At 42.9% G+C, this 23,798-nt stretch overlaps 1 protein-coding gene across 1 annotated transcript in view; it reads right to left on the reverse strand.

Annotated features, from left to right (window-relative positions):
• The window catches only part of FRMPD3 (FERM and PDZ domain containing 3), a 1,207,861-nt gene that overhangs the window by 729,384 nt on the left and 454,679 nt on the right, over nucleotides 1-23,798 (reverse strand). The gene's annotated exons all lie outside the window — the stretch shown is intronic.

Below are 23,798 nucleotides of genomic sequence, written 5' to 3' on the forward strand. Positions count from 1 at the left end.
ATGATGTCAGTGTGCGCATATGAACAGAAGGTACGAGGCCAGGCTAGGCCACACTGAAGTAATGCTCACCACGTCCCGGTGTGAACATTACAAACTTGCATTATTAGGGGCCTCATTATGAGTCTTGCCATAATTTTCAAACATGCCCCATTTCGCAGTACCGCCTCTGGTATTGCTACAGCATTTCACAATACTGCCTGTGGCATTGCTCCACACGGAACCAATAAGTCAAAAACCTACATCTGCACAAAAGCATTATCAGGTGCGGTATTACCACATGGGGATTTACAGAAGGTTTGCAATGACTCAAAACCAAGCAGACCCTTCCAGTTACTGCATCATTACCACATGCAGTAACAGTACATGAGTTTGGCAGCATTCCAAAAGGAAATACTCGTAAGGATGCCCAAAGTGCTATTGTTATTTGCTCTGGTCATAACCCTGGTCCACCACTTTAGGGGGCAGAAGTTCCAGGTACTCTCAGCACTTCCGTATGTAGCCCCATGTCACGCGGCACTTTCAGCAAAGCTCTCAACTAGATGTATGCAGAGTTATTATTCTTTGCATTCTGGTAATGGTATTTTTCATGTTTCCATTTTATGTTCAGGACTACAAGTCCCATAATGCAAAGAATAAAACCGGACAGGGTGGACTGCACCAACCTGAAATGGGTCTAGTTGATGCAGCAATGCCTGCAGTCAGTTCTGTCTTTTTTAGTTGCAAACACTTTGCATTCCTGGACTAATAGGCCCACACTCAGAAAGAGTAAAGCAAACCACAGGCTCCCGAATGTGAAGGCTCCTTTCCTTTAACATTAGGACTGACAGGAAGTGCTAAACATGACACAAGGCTTTGCAACAGATATTGCCAAATACCATTGCCATGGCAGCTACTATCCACTGGATTCTGTGCACAGGAGTCAGTGCTCTTGTGCCATTTTACTGCCATCTGCTGGCATAGAAGATGGGTCAAGCATGAATAGAGGACACAGTTGTCAAGTTAAGACGAGAATAAACATTAAAGAGGCGAGAGCACAGACATCTGAACATGGTCAGGAGAGTTGATCTTAATGGTTGGTTGTGCTAGTGGGCAACCTTCGGGCTTTCAAAAAGCTTCTCCTTTTACAACGTAGTCTTTTATTTCTAAGCTGTAAAGCAGAGAGTGAGGCTGATAATGTGCCAGCGGGGCTGCGGCTATGGCAGGAATGCCTACCTGGCAGGCCATGCGGGGAGCCGAGGATAGTTTAACAATGTTAAGAGCACCAGGAACCATGGGTTGCCGCACCCTCCATCTCTGTAACCGGTGCACTAGCAGCCAGTTGGTGGAAACTTGTAAACAGGCCCGTGCTCGTGGTGCCTATTGTGTGTGTCCAGAGAGAATGACTGTAGTTTTCACTCATTCGGCGCGTGTGCGGTTTCTTATGCTGGGATGTACCCCATTGCCTTCTCGGCACCTGAATCATGCAATTCCACAAGGTTTGTGATTTTCATTGCTTCGAATCTTTTATTTTCTCGAATTCATCAATTGATGACATAACAGGTGGTGCCGACACGTGTTTCGACCTAACAGGTCTTTCTCTAGGCTGGTAGGTAATAAGGTGGGATTGTCTTGGGTCCTGCTTGTTGTGGTCAGGTCAGTTCGTTACTGGGTAATTTGGTTGGCAAGGGCTTGGTCGGCCCAATTGCATGGTTACTAGTGGTCAATACCTCTCGTGTTGATTCATTCAGCCCCCGGGTTCAGCTACGGGGAGCCGAGCTGGCCTTCCACGGTCAGCGACAGCAGGTAGAGTCATAAGTGTAAGGAATCCCATTTTACCAGCACACACAAGCGGATGGTGTCCTATTTATAGGCACTATCTCATTTCAAATTAGGTCTCAGCTACTAGATGGAATTTAACACCTATCGCACTCTTGGGTGCATTAAAAACTCCTGGAAAGGGGGTGGGGTCAAATGTGAGTCAGGTGTGCACATACTGCAAGATATTTGCTCGAAATCCATTTGCTGGCTGCCTTAACCACTTCCATCTTGATGCTGTGGAATTATATGAATATGTAACAGTGGTTTATGGAAACACGTGCCTGTGCTTTTCATTTCGAACAGGGTCAGAGTGCTCTCTGTGAGTGTTAAAGACCTGACTTTGTATTCTTTCGTGTAGGTCTATGGGTCCTCTGGGCACATTTCTTCACTGTAACCATCAATATGGGTCTGTTCTTAGTATTGTGTGATAAATGTAGCATGTGCACATGGCATATATGGCGATAAGCAAAGGCACACAATGTGCCAGGATGTGCCATCATATGCTCTCATGCTAGAATTTGAGACATTCCTGCAGCAGGTGTTGCCATCAAATGTCCTGATAATGCCATCAGATCCCAGGTACTGTCACAAACCAAAGCACATGTTCAGTTACTGTTTCAACGTCTTAGTCGTTTTTCTTACTTACGTTGCTAGGTAGTGGCTTCCAAAGTACAGGTGCTAGGGAATGAGGACATGGGGAGGCATACTGGGGTGTGTCCCAGGAAAGAATGGCCCAATGGGAGGTGTGCCGTGACATAGAGACATTAGCACTGGGGGGCTGAGGGATAAGAAGGCGGAGGGACACAGGGAGTGGTCTCCCACTGACATGTACTACCACCATCCTATTCCTACATATGTTTGCCTGTCAAGTCACATTTCCGTAGGTTGAGGCGAGTCATTTTATGGTTATGTACTGTAGTAATGGACTTGGGTACTCCCATCAAATGTGAGATGCCCCATAGAATGCCAGGCATTGGCTTCAAATATCAATTTACTCACACACTATGCCACATTGTGCAGTCATATGCAGAGGTATGTCCACTAGCAGTGAGGAATTCCTGTAATATTGCAGTCCTGCCATCAAATGCCTGGTTTTACAAACAAAAGATGGTGTACTCAAACAGCATGTCAGGTATTGCCCCACAATGTGTCAGGTATGCAGTTGTATACATATGTATTCCCATTAAGTGCCAGGCACCAACATAAAAACTCTCAAAATTGACTACCTATAAAGGAGAGCTCATTGGTTCAGAAGTCATAACATTGGAGCACACCATCCTATCTCTCATGTGCTTTCCTTAACATTCTGACCTTCTTCATGCCCAGATATAAAATGCATTACAATGGCAACTGTTTGGGCTTTTGTGCATACATAGGAAAGGCATTTGGCAGTTACTGCCGTAGTGGTATTAATTGGCCATCAATGGTGGCAGCTGAAAAGTTGTTGTGTGAGTACCTCATCATATAATAGCAGTGCCTGGCAAATGCCTACTACTTATACACAAGCCAAAACTGTTGGCTTTGCCAATGCTTGTTTTTAAGATGTGGCTGACAGCATTGACTCTTTTATTACACCAGTAGCACGTTTTCAGATCCAATTAAGTTATTCACTCTCAAAAGACTGCCTTGAAAAAACACTGACGCACTTTGAGAATGAAGTTGATGGTAAGGCTTGACAAAGGTGGTTCAAAGAGATCCCAGGACTTCAGGAGGGTGTGTGTTGGGTGGGAAGGGGCAGGATCTGTGTGGGAATCACCATTAGGATTACCATGGCCATGGGCAATCAATGGGTGGGTAAATAACTAAACAATATCTACAAGCTTTTTGACCCTCCTCACATCTCATCTTCCTTCTAGCTATAGTCCAAAGCAATAGTTTCAGCTTATAGGTGGTGCAGCCAAAACAAAAAAAAATAGAGGTTCAATCACTCCACACCCAGTGGCCATACTTGAGGATTTTCCTCCAGCCCCCAATGTTACTATACTTTTATTTTAATAGGAACACGTTTAGGAAAACGTTTGGGAATGGTATAGTTTTGAAATAAAAGTGTAAGAAGAAGTAGAAACTTGCACTTAATAATAATTTAGCATTTATATAGTGCTACGAACCCACAGGCATCTGAGCGCTGCTTATTATTACTCACGGTGTGTGGTGCTTATTTATTGACCTCTGATGGATGAAAGGCTGAGTTTGGCCCTGCCGGAATTCAAACCTGCGACGGCAGGCTATGCACGAATGTCAAAGTGAGCGCTCTACTCGCTGTGCTATCGGACCACTTCAATGCCCTGCACTGAACATTCCCTTCAACAGCAAGTGTGTTTGTTTGGGGGTTTGGATTGCGCGTGGGAACGTGCGTGGCAATGAGGATTGTGGGGGTGGGCCATCAGCGAACATAACTCCACTACTTCTTTTCGTACAATTCGACCAGTGGCTAGCATGTAGAGCGTGCCGACATTTGATGAAGATAAGGAGACAGCAGGAATCCAAGCGGCTTGGTCCTATTGCTGTGGCTTGGTGGAGGATCCAGAAGGCTAGCTCCCGCCATGAAATATGCTTCCACATTGAGCGTGCCTGCGTTCGATGAAGATAGGCAGGCAAGAGTAATCTAAGCAGCGGTTACAAGTGCTGCAGGTTTGTGGAGGATCCCATAGGCTGATCACTGCCTTGAAAAACCCTGGCATGTAGAGTGCACCTCAGTTTGAGGAAGACAGGCAGGCAAGCAGCAGAAATCCAAGCGACTGGGTCCTAGTGCCTCTGGCCAGAAGAGGATCCCCATGCAGACCGCCACCGTGAAAGATGCTTTGAAAGAAAGGAAAGAGTAGAGTGGTCCCCTATACTCTTGTGCCTCAATTCTGGTAAATTCCAGCCAGCACGAAAAATTCTGCCTTGTGCTTATTAAGGACTGGTTTCATGAACATTAAGCTGCCACATGTCACAGGCAAGTGCAGACAGAAGCTCTCAGGACATCACAACATTTGAGAATGAAGTCAGTCCCAGCTGTAAAGATTATCTGGTTGAGAACAAACCTAAAAAGTGAGAACTTTTTAATCAAGGCTGCAATTGGTCAGGCTCTGACATGTATTGCTTTTAGGTAAGTATCAGAAGAACGTGTTTAATCGTTCTATCCTTGTGGCTAGGCACTGGAGACATAATGGATATGTGTCTTTCTTTTATGTCCACTAACCTCCATGATTAGACACACTTGGCTTCAGCTATTCTTTGGACAGAGGACCATAATTAGTACCGCCAGCACCTGCGTGGGCAACTGCTGGCATCCATACCCCAATGTTTGAATGAATGGTCCCAAGCAAAGCGAGGGCACTTAAGGCATAATGGCACTTGAGTAGCTCGCCCTGGGGCTTCCAGGATTTTAGTACCCTCCACCGACTGCCAAACTGGGCCAGCAGAAAGATAAAGATGTAAAGCATGGGAAAGCACACCTCATTACCAAGGGATCATGTGTATGCAGATGGACAGCAAGTCATGTCATGACTCTCCTCTCCCTACCATGTGTAGCTACATGAGGTGCTGGGCTAGATTTACTAGAAGGGAAGGTGAGGTGTGGTAGATGGCCAATGGGGCAGGCCAGCAGGTGAGGAGGAGATGTGGGAAGGCCCAACCACAGCCATTGGGAAATGCTGATATTGTAATAGAGATGAGTGTCTGGAATTGCTCGATTATGATTGGCTAGGCCATCGGGAACGTTCTAGAAATTGTGCTAGGTAGAGCAATTACAGCTATGGGCAATATCATGGCCACAATCGAGTTGACTGTAGATTATGCAAGTTCCCAATACCTCCTCTGGGAATGGGAACAGCAGGTGTTGTGTGAAATGTGGAGCTGTTTGAGTGGACCTTAGCTTTGCGTATAATGGGCCCCTAATTCCTCATCTCTTTAGAATGCAATTTTGTTTTTTGATCATGTTATTGTTACTCATCTTTGTTTTAATAGCTATTGTATTTTGACGTCATTGGGCATGTCTGACGATTGTAGATTGATGGCGTTGCATTGCAAACATGGAGGATTTTGTCTGTCTTAACTCCTGAGAGATCTCTCCCACCCTCACAAAAGTGGCAGTGCAGGAATAGTTGCCCCTGCGCGATATGTAGAGAAAACACTGATTGCCTTCTCGGGCCTGTTGTTCAGCCTCTCCCACGAATAGCAGCAGTTGGATTTGTGCAAAGCACTATTTGGGTTGACCTGGCCATGTTGGTGTGGGGTGAATTGTGATTAAAACATACATTTATAATTACAAATCTGACATGGAATTGTGTTCATGCTCCAATATCATTTTCAGAAGGCCTTTCTGGGCCCAGTTCCACGACTCATCAATTTGAAAGGGTAGGACTGACGGCGCAGCCTGTCTGTGCCAGCCAAAGGCGGAGGAAGATGGGCAGGATTAGGGCACTGGGGGCGAATGTAATCTATTTCCTCGTAGCAGGTGTGGTATGTGGAATCTTTTATTAAAAAGAGACATACATTTTTAATCGATTTTCTTCAGTTGTTATAATAGAATCCAGCTACAAAAACACCAAGAACAAGATTCTACAACGCTCCAGTGATAATGTGCACTCCCCGGGGACTGGTAATGACGGAACACAGGATCAACGTAAACCTGCTCTAGTGAAGCCATCAGGTGGGCTTGTCATCTGATCACGTTTTTTCATGATAACTGGAGAACGTTTGGCAGAATACGCCCATTTTGAAACAGAGCCCATTCCACAACTCTGGGTCAGGGATTTGCAAGGGCAGAAATGGGTAAAACAATCAGGTAAACAGGTTGATTGTGCACGGTGGATTGTGTTTGTGCATTTTTACCTCACCACGACATGTGGCCCATTCTATATATACTGACCCGCTGGGTACACAAGTCTCATTTGTAGATGATTGCAGTGTCTGCACAGTATTTTCATAGACTGCACCTGTGTTTAATGTGGCTTTGTTTTTTGTCACTGGTTGCATGTGTCCTATCGAAGGGGTCTGCAACCTATGGCTCTCCAGATGTTTTGGACTACGAGACCCATGATCCCTGACCAATGACTATGCTGCTAGGGCTAATGGCGGTTGTAGTCCAAAACATCTCGAGAGCCGAAGGTTGCAGACCACTGTATAATGGTTTGCAAATCATGCCAATCCGCTGAGGCTGCAGACAACCATAAATGGGGTTAGGATTGTAGAAAATAATTAGAGGCATGGCACCTCCCTTCCTCTTTGATTCAGACTCAGTCCTGGCCAGTTCATTCCCTGTTGAAGCACCCCACCATAGCTGGATCCTTGCGCATGTCAGCTTGCACTAATGCACTACATGAAATATAGGTGTGAAATGTATTTATTTATGTATTTATTCATTTATTAAGCGCACTAGGCCCGGGGTCATCAATGCGCTGGTTACAATTTACATTATGCAACATTGACATAGATATTCCAGCATACATAGGTAGAGCAGGTTGCCAGTAAAGTGGCCTTGGTTGCATTATCATCAGGCTCAGGTGAGGTGAGTTCTTGGAGAACAGTAGGGTCTTGAGCTGCTTCCTGAAAGCCCAGTAAGATAGTTCAGATCTTAGTAGCAAAGGTAGAGTGTTCCAGCACTCAGAAGCCAATACTAGGAAACTGAACCCCCCTGATCGTGTTCTCCTGAAGCTCGGGATAGTCAAGTGGTGGGAGTAGGACGAGCGAGGAGGCCTGGTGGACTGACGTTTAGAGAATTGTTGTGACAGATATTTGTTAGAGAGGCATTTGTGTGTGATGGCAAGGGATTTGAAGATTATGCGCTCTCAGATGTGCAGCTAGTGAGTGCTTTTCCGCGCTGCCGAGATGTGTTCACACTTTGGGATGTTGAGGGAAGCTCTTAAGGCGTTATTGTGTATAATTTGTAGTTTGTTGATATTGCGCTCTGAAGTTCCTGCAAATAGGGCATTGCAATAGTCAAGCCTTGGGCCTAAGAGGGATCTAGCAATGGTGATACAGCTTTATGGGGCAGGAAATGTCTGCAGGCTTTAATTAGTTTCAACGTGTGTGTAGCCGAGAAGGTGATTGCATTAACCTATTAACCTGTCTTGACAGTGACAGGGTGGCATCCAAGTAGATTCCAAAAGTTTTGACAATACTGGCCACAGGTATGGTGATGTCCTCGAGTGTGAAGGATTTTTATTCTTGGCTGTGTTTTTTAAGTGAAGATTGTGAGCCAACTGAAAGGATTTCTGTCTTCTCATCGTTGAGGCAATGGTGATGCGAATCCATTCAGTTTGTGTAGGAGCTTCCTTTATCATCCAGCAGGTCAAATAGCAGCTTAGTGAATATGTTGTAGCGTGCTGGAGATGTACATGTGCCTTGTGGAATGCTGCATATGACTTGGGCTGGTAGGTTTAAGGTAGGCATGGTATCAACAGTAAGACAGACACAAGTGACCACATTACAGGGGTGTTTATTGAACTTCAATCGGGTTTGAAAAATGCCTTTGTAATCCTAAATCTAAAGATGAGAGCAAGTTACGACCATACAATAATAATAACGCACTCCTAGCCAAGTCTGTCAAAATAAAATGACCTATACTAATAAACTTGTTGCCAATCCTTACTTCTAAGTAAAAATAGTGTTGGAAAAAATGTTATGCAAAAGGAAAAGTGTTCAAGAAATGATATGTCAGGATATTCAAGCCATTGGCTTCCGTCCCCCATGTTTTCCTCACTGGGAAATGTGGCACACTCGAACATAGCACATTCTCTGGCTTCTATAGCACAACGGTGCAGTTCAAAACTTGCACATCATGGCCTTCTGTGCCAAATTCTCTTTGCCATTAAAAGTCTTTTCTTTCAGAGGGCCTGATGCGACAAACAAACAATAAAGTTCTGTAGAGAAGGAGCTAAGTACCCCCACCTCAATCACTCCGCCCATATTGCCTATCTGTTGGAAAACATAATATGACATACTTACAAAGCCCTATGAACTACAGATACCAAGGAGAATCCTGGAAGCAAGGTTCCCATTGAGACAACCATACCTGCATATGAGACAGTGGGCCTCCTTACAACCCAGGCGTTAAGGGTTTAACGGCGCCGTCGGCGCCGTTAACCCTTAACGCCTCATTACCATTTTAACGCCTGCTTTCAGCAGGCGTTAAAATGCAAGGCGCTAACCCGCCTTGGTGCTAATTACGGCACCGTAATTTACGGTGCCGTAATTAGCGCCTTCCCCACTCCCATTATGCCCTATGGGGCAAAAATGGGAATGGGGAAGGGTAAATGGGGAATGGGGATTTACAGCCCCACTCACCTTGGAATGGGGCGGTAAATCCACCATTCACCATGGTGTAAACGGAGTTTACACCATTGTGGTAAAGTAGGGAACCTACCGCCTGGGTTGTAATGAGGCCCAGTATGATGGCTGTCTGAGTGATAGTCCGGAAGAAAACAGGACAAATTGAAGAAACAAAGAGAAATAATGACGTCATACACATGCAAAGCTGACGTATACAGAGAAGAGATTCAGAGACAAGAGGCTGTAGACAAATTCTACAAGTCATCAAGAAAGTATCGAGATGAATGACATCTTGGGACCAAGATGAAGAGACTCCTGCTACAAAAGTTATGAAGATATCAAGCAATTTCACACGTGTAAATATGCAAAGAAACGCAAGTAGATGAAGTATTCTTGAGGCTAGTTTTATAGTAAATAAAGTGCAGTATCCACCAACATGTACATATACATATATATATATTGGAGTGAGTAGAAGATGGATGTTCCCACTTCGTATGGTGTCCAGTCATTTGGTCGACTACAAACTGGTCGACTGCAATTTGGTCGACGTCATTTGGTCGAAAACCAAATGGTCGAATTTTTTTTTTTTTATTTATATATGTGTTTTGTGGGTTTTCGTGTTTAAAAAAAAAAAAGAAAGAAAAAAAAGGGGGTTGGGGGGGACCCCCCCAAAAAAAAAAAAGGGGTAAAAAAAAAAAAAAAATTCGACCATTTGGTTTTCGACCAAATTGATTCGACCAGTTGTCCAGTCGACCAATTGTTTTCGACCAAATGACTGGCAACCACTTCGTATGATAGAGGGCTGAGCAAAAGAAGGAAGGTTGCTTTTTCATTTTGTGGTGGTCAGAAAAACGAGTGAATTACAGGCAAATACTCGGAAAGGCGAGGTTGGATGAGCCACAAAGCCAAGGCCTTATCAGACTGAGGTGAACTGACATTGGATAGAAATTGTGTGAAAGAACGAAGCTTCCTGTTCAAACGGCATGGACGGAAACAAGAAGACGTCAGAGGTCTAATTAGAAAAAAGTATTTTAATATACTGAAAGCTCAATTTCGTGGTCTTTAGTCACTTGGGGAAGAGAAGTCAGATAAGCATGATGGTCACACCTACGCACAAGGGAAGAGTGTGCCTTCACTCCACTGAATTCTTCAGTTGCAAGGAACATTTCCAAGGATGAGTTCAAAGCCCTATTTGACAGCAGACCACTTAGGTGACGATGGATGGTCATGTTAATTGGTGGGAAGCTATGGTTAAGACTAGCTTATCTGCACCTGGACATTCAGCCTGTGCGCAGCTAACGTAGGTTCGGAGTGTACTGACAGAGGTTAGAAAGTAACCAATGGTAGGGGACAGCATGATCAAGGGTCCTAGAGTTGTGTAGCCGATTAGACGTTGTATATTTAGTGACATTCAAAGTGACACATTTTTAGGGAAGGGCGTAGTTGCCCCACCTGATGTTTAGAAGCCTATCACTTTATTTCACTGCCCAAACGAGTATGGATCATATATCTAGATGATTTGTTTAGACCTAGTGTCGAAACACGTGTCAGCTGACATATGAGAATACATTTGGAACAGAATGAATAATGAAGAATGAATTTTGAATTTTTGACATTTACCAAATTGTGCTTTGTATAGATAATTACTGTCATATAACTAATTGATTAGTGCATACTACTTATAGGTTCAGCACGACTCACCGGCACCAACAACCACTACGTACTTGCCATAAGGGGTTTAAGGTAAACTTCTCAGTGCTGGAGACCCAGCTTGCCATACCATAATTCGAACGCCCAAAGCGCACTCGCAAGTAGTTGTACCCTCACAAACCCATTTTCGTGTTACATGGGCTGCAAACTTGACTTGTTCACACTATTCACATTGATGGTCCCGATGTAGTTCCTTCCACTCTCCAAAATAATAAAGTATACTTTCCCATGTATCTTTGCTTGGTCACTAGTGACCTTCTTCTTACCTGAAACTATTTAACATATGTCACTTCTGCTTTTTGTACTATTCTGGTCATGCAGGGGACAGTCTCTGCAATTAGGTTCTCGGATGAAGACCTAAACCAAGTGTGTACTGTGATACGTTGGGATTGCTGTCTGTACATTTGTTGCTTCTTGACAGGAATTCTTTTCAAAGATCAGTTGAACATGACGTGTGTTTAATGAAAGGAGCTAATAAGTGCTAAGCATAGTTAGCATAGACTGGAAAGTTTGTATTTGTTTTAATTATATTTCTCACTGTGCCAACTTTGCTTTAAGTGCTGTGCTAGATGATTATTTTTCTATTCCCAGTTAACGGGGTTGTAATACATTTTACACAGCAGCAATTACACACTCCTGCTCTACAGAAGGATCAGCATTGAGCATTTTGTGCATTGCACTTTCTACACCTGTTCCAAATAGACACAAGGGCATGCTTACCTTTACCAGATATTTTAATGTGCATACATTGAATGCCAGGATGCCCCTTTTCCCTCGGATTTGCTAAATTATGCACAGAGGTTCCTTCAATCCTGCTCCTTCTGTGACCAAGGAGAAGGTCTGTGGTGAAGGAGGAGGACTGTGACAAAGGAGAAGGACTGTGGTGAAGCACTGTGTTGAAGAAGGCCTCTCACAAAGGACAAATAATGTTATAAAGCCTTATTACAAATGAAAAGGGGCTATGATGAAGGTGGAGGGCTCTGATGAAGGTGAAGGACTAGGACACATGATAAGGACTGACAAAGGAGCACTGATAAAGGAGTAAAATAGTGACAAAGGAGAAGAACTGTGTCACAGGAGAATGACTTTGACAAAGTAGAAGGATTCAGATGAAGGACTGTGTTGAAGAAGAAAGACAGTAATGAAGAGAAGGGTTGTGATGAAGGGCTGTAACTAAGAAGGATGGTGACCAAGGAGAAAGAATGTGATGAAGAAGGATTGTTGCAAAGGAGTAGAACAGTGAAGAAGGAGAATGACTGTGCTGGTGAAGGAGACCGACTGTGAAGATGGATGTATTGAAGGAGGAGGACTGTGACGAAGGAGAAGAGCGGTGTAGAAGGAGAAGGACGGTGAGAGAGGATGGCTCTGACAAACAAATGTGGTACAGAAGGTATGTGATGAAGAAGGTCTTTGAGGAAGAATAAGGCATATGATGAAGGAGAAAAACTGTGAAAAAGGAGAAGGACTGTGATGAATGAGAAGTATGAACTAACAAACAAGTACTGTGATGAAGGAGAAGGACATAGCCAAAGGACTGTCATGAATCTGAATGACTGAGATGAATCGGACTATGACAAAAAAGTACTATAATGGAGGAGCTTTGATGAAGGAGAAGGATTGTGTTGAAGGGGGAGGATGGCCAAAGAAGAATTACTTTGGTAAAGGAAAAGGATAGGCCAAGAACTCTGATGAGGTTGAAGGACATTGATGAAGTAGATCTATGACATATAAAGACCATCACAGAGTCACAGAGCAGAAGTACTGTGATGAAGAAGAACGACTGTGATGGAGGACACTGACAAAGGAAACGGTATGTGATGAAGGAGAATGACTGCGATGAAGGGGAAGTACTGTGAGGAAAGAGAACAATGGTGATGAAGAAGGCAAAAGACTGAAAACAATGACATACTGATGAAGGAGAAGGATTCTGATGAAGGACTGTGACAAAGGAGAAGAACTGTAAAAGGAGGACTCTGATGAAGCAGAACGACTGAGATGAACATTAAATAATGTGATGAAGGAGTATGACAAAGGGGAAAAACTGTGACAAGGAAGGACTGAGAAAAGGAATTTGTGGAAGGAGGACTGTGATGAAGTATAGCTGTGACCAAGGAGAGGGACTGTGATGAAAGATGACGACTGTGTTGCAGGCTATGGATTGTGATAAAGGAGATTAATGTGATGAAGAATAAGAACTATGAAGAAGGATAATGTCTGTGATAAAAGAGAAGAACTAAGGAAGAAGGACTGTGATGAATGGGAAGAATTATGATGAGACACTGTGGCAAAGCAGAGGCACTGAGAGTAAGTAGAACGACTATGATGAAGAAGGACATTGAAAAAGGAGAAGGACTGTTCTGAAAGGGAAGGAATATGATGAATAACTGTGATGAAGTAGAAGAACTATGATTATAGAAGGCCTGTGACAGAAGGAGTGGGACGTTGATGAACAAGGACTTTGATGAAGGAGGACCATAATGAAAAAGTAATGTAATGAAGAAGGAATATGATTCAGAAGGACTGTGATGAAGGAGGAATATTGTGATGAATGGGAAGGAATGTAATGAAGTAGAAGTATTATGATGATGTATAATGACTGAGAAAAGAGAAGGAATATGATGAAAGAGATGGACTCTGATGAAGGACTATGACAAAGGGAAAATGCTCTAATGAAGAACTACTATGACCGAGAAACACTGTAATGATAGACTGTGATGAAAATAGACTGATGAAGAAGGTCTATGATAAATGATAAGGAATATGATGAGGCAAAGGTTGAGTAACAAAGGAGAAATACTATGATGAAGAAGGACTGACAAATAGAGACTGTGATGAAGGAAAAGGACTAAGTTGAAGCATTGTGAACAAGCAGACATATAATGATGAAGAGAAGGACTGTGAAGAAGGACTGGCCCAGAAGAAGCACTGTAACAAATGAGAATGGCTTTTGCAAAGGACTAGGACAAAGTTGAAGGACTGTCATGAAGGACAAGGACTGTGATGAAGGACAGTAATAAAAAGAAAGATGACCATTTTGAAAGTGACATACTTTGATGAAGGAGAAGAATTTGGGAAACAGGAAAAAAACTTTTATGAAGGCTTAGGTTTATGATGGAGGCGAACTAATAAAAGAGAAGGATTGATGAAGACTTAGGTTGATGATGGAGAAGAACTAATAAAAAAGAAGGACTGATGAAGGCTTGTAATCAAGTAGAAAGATTATGACAAAGGAGAAGGACTAAAATGAAGGTGAATGGCTATGTTAAAGGGCTTTGATGAAGGAGATGGATTTTCAGGAATGACAAGTGCTGTCAAGAATTATTGCCACAAAAGAAGAGGGTATATGATGCAGGTAAAGGACTTTTAATGAGGTGAAGGACTGTGGAGTCTGAAGGACTAGAACAAAATATAAGGATTGTCAAAGAGAAATGTGACAAGGGAGAAGCACTGTGACAAAGGACAGTAAGGAAGGAGAAGGACTGTTACAAAGGACTATGATGAGATAGAAGGACATATTTTATTTTACAAAGGAGAAAGGCAGACAAAGGACTGAGATAACAGAGAATGGGCCTCATTACGAGGCTGGTGGAATAGGTTTTTCGGCACCGGTAATGGTGCCGGTGCACGTAAACCCATTCCGCCCTAATACGAGGTTCCCTTGCGGGACCCGCACAGAATGTCTTGTCAGACCAGACGTCCTTTGCGGGTCCCGCAAGGGGACCAAGGAGCTAATAACGGGCCCGTTATTAGCTCCATCCCCATTCCCATTTGAGCCCTATTAGGGCTCAAATGGGAATGGGGATTGGTTTTGTGAATGAGGAATTACCGGGTCCTCCAAGGTTGGAATGACCCGGTAATTCCTCCTTCACAGGACCCAGACACGATTTTGGAGGCAGCATGGCACCATGGCTTCCTCCAAACTCGCAATGAGGCCCAATGACTGATAAAGGGGAAAGATATTGACACAGGAAATGAACCATAATGAATGAGAATGACTGTGATGAAGGAGAAGGAATTTGATGAAGGCGAGGGAATCTGATGTAGGACTGTGAAAAATAATTCAAACTGTGATGGAGGTGGACTGTGATGAGAAGGGGAACAACTTCGAAGAAGGATGTGATGAAAGTGGATGACTATCAAGCAGTATGACGACTTTGATGAAGGAGAAGGACTGTGATAACGAAGGACTGTGATAAAAATTACTCTGACAAAGGAATATCAAACAGAAAGACTTTGCGAAAGGAGAAGGACTGTGGGAAGTAGTAGCAGGACCATGATGAATGTTAAAGACTGTGTTGACGGACACCGGTGAAAGAAAAGGTCTGTGATGAAGGAGCAGTACTCTGATGAAGAAGAGTACGGTAATGAAGAAGAAGAATGATGATAATGAAGGAGAAGGATTCTAGCAAAAATTAAAGGGTGTGATGAAGGAGAATCATTGTAGTGAAGGACGATGATGAAGCAAAAGAGCTGTGAAAAAGGAGGACTGCGATGAAGGAGGAGAACTCTGATGAAGGTGAAGCACTGAGATGAAATAGAAGGAATGTGATAAAGGATTATGAAAAAAGGAGAACTGTGATTAACTGTTAATAAGAAGGACTCTATTAAAGGAATGTGGTGAAGAAGGAATGTGCTTTAGAAGGACTGTGACCATGGAGAAGGAGAGTAATATGAGATGATGAATGTGTTGAAGGGGAAGAGATGGGATAAAGTCGAAGTATTATGATGAAGGAGGTATGTCTCGGATGAAAGTGAACTGACCTAAAAAGACTGCGATTAATGAGAAGGAATATGTTGAAGTACTATGACAAGCTAAATGACCTGAGAGGAAGTAGAAGGACTTTGATGAAGGACTATGATGAAGGAGAAAGTCTGCGACAAAGTAGAACAATGAAAAAGGAGTATGACAAAGGAGAAGACCTGTTACCAAGTAGAAGGACTGTGACAACAAGGACTGTGGTGAAGAGGACTCTGATGAAGAAGGACTATAGTGAATTATAAGGGATTTGATACAGAAGAACTCTGTTGTTGAAGGTGAAAGGCTATGGTGAAAGCAACAGCCTGAAGAAGAAGGATTGTGAAGAAGGAGTGTGATGAAGAAGCAATATGATGAAGTATAATGGCCAAGACAAAAGAGGGCTGTGATGAAGGAGATGGAATAAAAGAGAAGGTTCACGATGAAGGACTATGTTGAAGTAAAATGATTCTGATGAAGGACTATGACAAAGGACTGTAAAGAAGTAGATTAAATGTGGAAAAGGAGAAATACTCTGGCCAGGGAGAAGGAATCAGCTGCTAGAGAAGGACTTTGGTGAAAGAATATGATGAAGTAGACAGGCATTTATGAAGTAGACTGTTTTTCAGGAATGTGGCAAACAAGGGATGACGAAGGACTGTGATGAAGTCCTGAAGGGAAAGGACTGTGAAGATGAGAGTGACTACCACCTACTCCATATCTCTCTTGGCCTCCTACTGATGTTCTCCCATTCAGTTCTACAGTCTCCTTCATACTTCTTTTTCTCTCTCAAACCACCTCCAAACTTACTCATTGCTCTAGAATCTGTGCCAAACTGCTGCCACCAGCTCCTACTCCTACTACCTAGACTTTGTATGGAAAAATTGTGTTTATATAAACCTGAAACCCCTCCCTAGGGTTGCTCTTAATATGAGGGTCTACATATGTGAGGGTGGATCATTGAGTAACAGTGAATGGCTGTGCCACATTGGTGTGTCAATGTGTAATTTTAGGACTTGCAGACAGGATCAAGCCTTTATAAGGCTGAGCTGTTATTTTTAGTTAATAGTCAGACTTTGTGTGTGTCCCAGGGCTCCCCTTTACTCCTCTTGGGTATTGGTGTAGGCCACGGCTCAGACTCATATAGAATCTGGAACAATGGTGAGTGAAGACAAGGCCCTTTTGTAGGCAGTGCCAATTACCTATGAGCAGTGTGTCTCTTCTCGGTGTCAGAGACTGAATGTGGCATTCTCGTAACAATCAGACTCAACTCATGAGTGTTACTAGTAAATGCAATGTGATTTCACTGTTTGGATGGGTTCACAAAGTGGTCCACAAGAACAGCTATGCACTGTGCATTCATTAGATCCAGGCTCAAAGAGCCACAGACATAGTAAAATTATTGTTGGTTTCCCATTCTAGATGACTTTATTATGCCAGTCTTAAGGAAATGGCCACAGAGTCTTTGTGGCTGTAGTGGAGATCCATGGCTTTAATTGTAAACAATAGACACGAGAGGATGTCATCTCACCATTAATCATTTTGAGATTGACTCCATCCAAGCAGCAAAATGGTTATCTGAACCTTTGGAAGACTAGATGCTCAAAGTGGATACAAGCTCTGGACTGAACATCAAATCCCACATTGATTAAAAGAAAAATCCAATGGAACGATTGGATAGAGACGCAACAGATTTAGTCAACCTACAAACTCTCTATAAACTGCGTGGCTGAGTCTCGAGCAATAAAGCAACTTCCGCCATACATGCGCAGATTTCCTTGCCCAAAGTTTAGAGACTTATTCTTGCAGCTGCAATTGAATCTCTTGCCTATGAGGGAAGTAGTAGCACATCGGAATCAACTAAATTGTAAACCTACCTGCTGTCGCTTTTGACTCGACCTTAACCAACAAGAATCTCTGTGCCATATTTTGATGGACTGCAATGCTCTTTCTCAACTCAGACTTAAGTATCGAGATGTCTTTTAATTGGAAGGGTTAACTCTGACCGCAGATGAGCATTGGATCTAGGATCTTGCAATTCTGACTGGAAGCATCCACTTTAAAGCATATCTGAATGAAGTAACTTTAAATGATGTAGGCATTGTTTGTGGGTTTTTTGTGATAAATGTGGATATCTGTTGTTAAAACTAAGTAAAAGGTTTGCAATAAACCCAAGTACTAATACAAAAAACAGACATTTGAGACACATTTCTCTTTTGCATTATGTAGCCCTGTCAACATAAATGGACCATATTGCTCACTGTTATAGCTAGATGAATAAATCCATTGACGAGAGGAGAAACCGGATAGCCTTGATGCCATTCAGCACTGGCTCTTTTAAGGAAACACTGTCCTTCGGCCACAGGTGAACATCCCTTGTCATGAGATGTGGACTAAGTGGGGTTTTCTAGGGGGATTCTCCCTATATCATACCAGATCCAAAATCCCCTGTTTGGGTGGAATCAAGTTCACTGGGCCACCCCACTAGTCACAGTGAAGAAACAAAAAACATCAAGATCGGATGCATACACCATCCTCACAAGTTTGTTTCTGCCCCCACAGGACAACAATAGCTTCTGTACTGTTTCCATCCAAACCCTGTGGCACTTGTGATGGTGAGTGTTGTTCTCCTTTGGATTACACAGAGATCTGTACATTTATGGAGTTGCAATAGCAGACGCAGAGCGGGATTGGGGATCAGGCTGGGTTGTGGGGTTTTGTTGGATACAGCAATGTGATTTATAGTCTATGGTGGTCAGGATCGTATCTGTACCTTGTAATCTATAAGGAGTGTGGCTGGTCAGGTTAAAGGGAATAAAAACAAATGCACATATATATGGTACTGGGATTCACCAGGCATCACTGTTAGGAATGTTCTTTGTGCGGCAGTTACAGGCAGTCAGTCAGTTGGGATAACTGTATTTAGTAAGTGAGTCATGAGATTCAGTTAGCCAGTCAATACGATATGTAGTCAGACACCCTTAGCCAAAGTTGGGAGGGATTAGCGGACAGGGTTCACTCTAGGACACCAGAGCCATGTGAATGGGTGTGTCTGCAGGAATGTCATTTAGGGGTCACCAGAGGTCTCCCGTGCGACCCCTGAGGTCTCCCTTGCTACCCCTGTGGTCTCCCTTGCTACCCCAAAAAAATACTTTTCTTTTTTTTCTTTTTTTACAAATTGAAACTCATGTGCTGTGGCCTCTTTGTTTCTAGAGTGGCTGGCTTCCTTGGTCAGGCTGCGAAAAAAAAAACAGGGGGTTCCACAAGTGTAACACTTTGAGCAGTGACCCTAAATAACAAAGAATAGGAATACAAAATCATTTGTCTTTTTGGAATTCCATGCAATAATTGCTAGACTCATTACAGGTTTATTTCAGGCACACTTCAGGGGGTGAGTCGCAGATTTGGTCTGTTCCTACAAAAAACTGAAAGGAGCAGGAAAACTCTAGCCTCTGGACCAGAGTATTATAATGTCATCAATAAACAGAAAAAATATGTCCAGAGAAAGAAATATTTATAGTGCTGTATCAAAATTTATTTAAAGTGATACAAAATTGAAATAATAGTGACTAAATCACAAATTATTAAACACTAATCACTTAAACATGGCAAAACAGCAGCTACAATATGCCTAAATCACAAAATTATTAAACACTAATCACTTAAACATAGCAAAACAGCAGCTACAATATGCCTAAAATAGGCTAAAACATCATTACACATACTTGCCATTCATGGTGCAACATTCAAACACAACTCATCATACAGTGACAAACATCCAAAATGCTAAAAGACAAGAAAACCATACTAAAAACATATGGGGAAAAGGAATTCATAACTGTTCCCCACAATAACAAACATTATTATCGTGTTCACAAGCAATAGAATCAATTGACAATCTATTGTCAGGGTGGATCAAACAAGAACAAAGCACAAAGATCGCATCCCTGTAAAGGTCTGTTCTTAAACACCATAAAATTCACAATGCAGACACAATACTTCAAAAAGCATTTATAGTAGAATAAGCATCCATTTCGGGACTATGAATTTTGCTTTTCGCAAGTTGCAGTTATAGCATGTTTTTTTTCTGCTGATGCATATGGTGATCCTTTCTTGTATGACATGTTTATCACTTTACAGTGATATTGGAACCATATTTTTCATAGTGCACTTAGGAACAATACTATGTGATGGCACTTTCTGTTTTGTCAAGGGGTAAAAGGTTGTGTTTCATTGCTTCTCGTGATGTCACTTCGGAGTGGGGTCAAATGACATGACTTCCTGTGATGTCAGCAGAGGTCAAGGGTCATGTGATTTCACTTCCACTAACCCTGGCATGTTGGTGAAAAGACGTCCCTGTGTGTCTGAAGTTTCCCTGGTCTAGAACTACCCTGACATCCAACTACTTTTAGAACCCATGTGGGTAGTGGGTGATCAAAGTAACAGAGAACCGGTTGTAACACCATGGGCCTCATTACGAGGTATGCCGGTAGCCATGCCGCTATTGGCGGCATGGCTGCCGGCAAAACCGCATCCGTGTCCGTGTCCTCGGAATGAGGACTTACCGGACCATTCCGAGTTCGGATGGCCCGGTAATTCCTCACTCGAGGACACGGACACGGTTCATCCCCATTCCCATTTCAGCCCCCATAGGGCTGAATGGGAATGGGAGAGGGAGTAAACAATAGGCCATTACGAGATGGCCCGTTGTTTGCTCCCTCTTCCCCTCGCGGGACCCGGTATGCACGCCTGGTTTTCCCAGGCATGCTTAACGTGTCCCGCGAGGGACCTCGTAATGTGGCGGAACGGGATGAACGGCGCCACAGCCTTTTACGGCGCCGTTTAACCCGTTCCGCCAGGGTCGTAATGAGGCCCCATGACTTAACAGCTTTCTTTCTGTCACATCTGCACCTGCATAACATTCACAAGTGAGTGATGTCCTCTTCTACCTCAGGCCCTCTTAGCAGAGTTATCCCACTTCTTACCCCATTGTGGTTCTACTATCGTCTGCAGAAAGGCTGAGTGTAACTTTGTGTGAGAAGTGTGTGGATAGAGTAGTGAAAGAGAGGGCTCTTTAAGACAGTTTGAGAGTTGGCAAATAGAACCAGGTTTAGCTAGGATACTGTGGAGATTTCAGTCCCTGTATTGCAATGGGGAACTCCAGCACAGTATATAGACACAGGATACAACAGCAAAACCTCTAGGTACTTACCAAAGTGGCATGGCTTCAAGTGGGAAAATCAGCATAACCTATTCCTGCTCAAGGGTACATTCAATGTTGATAACAGAACACATCTGAAAAAAGCTCTTGAAACTAAAAAGGATCAAATGTGCCCATAATAATGTGATGCTTATTCTAATTGGTGATTAGAGGAATGAAGCAGACACAGTGCCTCCAAATTAAAGGTATTAACATACTCACAAAAAATGACAAATCAAATTAAGATTTTCAGATCAAAGTTAAAGTGATGGAAGATGTAAACCTGTGGCTGGAAGACACAATGCTTTATCCACAGTTAGTAAAATATATGCAAGATGAGGAAACAGTAGACAATTTCCTTTGTGACCAAAATCCTGAAGAAATTTACTAATGCTGGATCATATCTGAGACAGTCTGTTCCTTATACTGCTCCATCCTCCCCATTGAATGCCAATTCCCAACAATATTACAAAATGCCAAGAGCCTGCCCCATCCTGCTCAGCAGTTACCCACTGCTTATCAACCTGTTGCTCAGTACCTACCCCCTCTCTATACACACTCCTGAACATTCAGTACTCTCCAACTCAGTGCTCCTTGACGTATCCTCCAACCTATCTTGCAAATGAGGCACCTGGGGAACTGGCTTCCCCCAGGTTTTCCTAGAGTCTCATTATAATTCAAACATCCCTGAGACAGTTACCAGTGTAGGAGACAATCTGATGTGCATGCCCTGTGTTCACTGGGAGACCTCAGAAACTTAGTAAAACAGCATTGACCAGAAACAGCACTTGTGATCATTACTTTCATCTAACAGCATTTTGCTGGTCACCCGACGATTCAAATGTTTCAGAGCAGGAGGCGTTTGTTTCTGTGTCATTGCCCCTTCCCTCTGGAACTCCTTGCCACCAAACATTTGAATTGAGCACTCCTACTCTATCTTCAAGAGTCTTGTGAAAAGCTGGCAAATATGATTATCTTAACTCTATGCCGGATATCTTTACTGTTGTTTTTACTGTTTCCCGGTACAAACGCTGTGATACCCCCAAGTTTGAGCGTTATACAAATGTTATAAATAAACTAATCAAATAAATCAAATAATTTCGAAACAATAAAGAACCACAGAGCTTTGCCGATGAACTTTAAATTGTGATTCAGTGCTACAACCCCTCAGGGCTGATATGAACCAATGTATGCATGTAACCATGCCCACAGAAATGATACCATGAGTCATTCAGCAGGGTGACTAGTCAGTGGCTGATCCCTGGATAATTGTAGATTCAGGACAAGAGGGTCTACTGAATGCAATCTCTGTGGTTTGCAACCAAAACACTGAGTGTGCTAAAATCAAGTAACTGCAAACAGAACAAAGGAGAATCTCCAATGGACAACCTGGATAACCTTTAGGTTGTTTTAAAACAGAATTCAGGCATATGAAAACTAACAGACACTGAACAAGACGCATGGCCAATGCTTGTTTCTAGGGTTGATTGCCAAAAGTGTGGCAGCAGCTGAAAATGTTATGCATCAGTTGGCATGCTGTCATCGGAATCAGTTACAGTAGCAACACCTTGTCTCACATGACAAATACAAAAGAAAGACAATGTTGAGAAGCTGCCCCTGGCCCTGCAGCTGAAGATTCTCCAAGGGAAGATGTGCCAGACCAGGGAAAAGAGGTTTTCACAGTGGGAGCATGAGTAGGTAGGGGAAATAATGGATATATATATGTGGTACATAACGTCTGGGACAGGTTTCGGGAGTCCCACAGCCTGTAACTATTCTAAGCAGGAGGGTTATTAGAAGAACAAATACCCCAATTGATCCTAAAAGAATTTCAGTGGCCAATCCCAGACCCACTGCCCTGTCAATCGATGCAGTGGCAAGCGTGCCAATTGAAGATACATTTTAAGACAGGCAGAGAAATAATTTGTAATGTATCCCCTGATACTTATTGATCAACATGGTCCCTAAATACAATGTGCTATAGTAGGGCAGTATGTTGCATATCTAGTGGACAGGGGGGCTAGTAACTCTGCTATCTGATCTGAAAACATCCTATATTATTCAACAGTTAACTCTGTATTTAAATCCAATACCTCTGTGCCCCATCTGGTTACTAAACCTACTCTGTCCACTGTGTCCTATCACCGACAATCATACATTTATATTGTTTCCCTCTGCGCCAGTCAGTCTGTTAGGTGAGTATTTCATGTAAACTGACTTGCAGAATATATTTTACACCATATGGAGTGTTCCTTGATATTTCCGATAACAATACTTAAGCCTTATTACCAACACTGCAAGGGATTCTGCCCTCATGCCTGAATCTAAATACATCCATGTGTCTGTCCCCTGAACTCACAAACATGTGTCCCTGTTCCCAAACTGTCTATACTGCTCATACAACAATGAAGTGGGATACATTCCTAATGTAGAACCCTTTCACACATGAGTAGATCCCTCTAAAAGATTCCCCAGGATTTTCCAATATCATTTATTATCTGAGGCAGATGAAGGGATCAGCCTGTGATACCATTACTGCTAAAGCCGGGAATATAAGTCCCAACAAATAGTCCCAGTAACCAACCAATTTTCCCCTGTGAAAAAAAAACTAGGATGGACACCTTTCTCTATATACATGGCCTCTGTGCTGTCAGTACAGTTATGGTACCATAATTCCCTTTCATTCCAAATCCTGCTTTATATTTCAATTTGTATTGTATTTACAAATGGGGTTGTGTATACTGCACGCCTATCTAGGAAGCAAAAGAGCACTGCACATTCAATTGAGGATAACATATGCAGTAAGGAGAGATGGGCTTCCATATGTGACATGGGACGTTACAGTTATGGGAGTTGGTTGTGATGGAAGAATGGAAGTATAGGTAGCACCTAGGCATTGATTGAAGAGTATGACATTGAGTTATTGTTTTAAATTCCATTTTCAGCTGCTTGCCCTTCTTCCACAGACCTCTGCTTTGTTTTCTGCTCTATCCTGGTATACCCAAATAGCTGGTACCTATTTGCATGGGTTAGAGTACACCTGGACACATCTTCTACAGGGTTACACAGAAACCCCCACAAATAGGTACCCACTAACCT

The sequence above is a fragment of the Ambystoma mexicanum genome, chromosome 5p, assembly GCF_040938575.1.
Source record: "Ambystoma mexicanum isolate Mex_15411 chromosome 5p, UKY_AmexF1_1, whole genome shotgun sequence".
NCBI lineage: Eukaryota > Metazoa > Chordata > Amphibia > Caudata > Ambystomatidae > Ambystoma > Ambystoma mexicanum.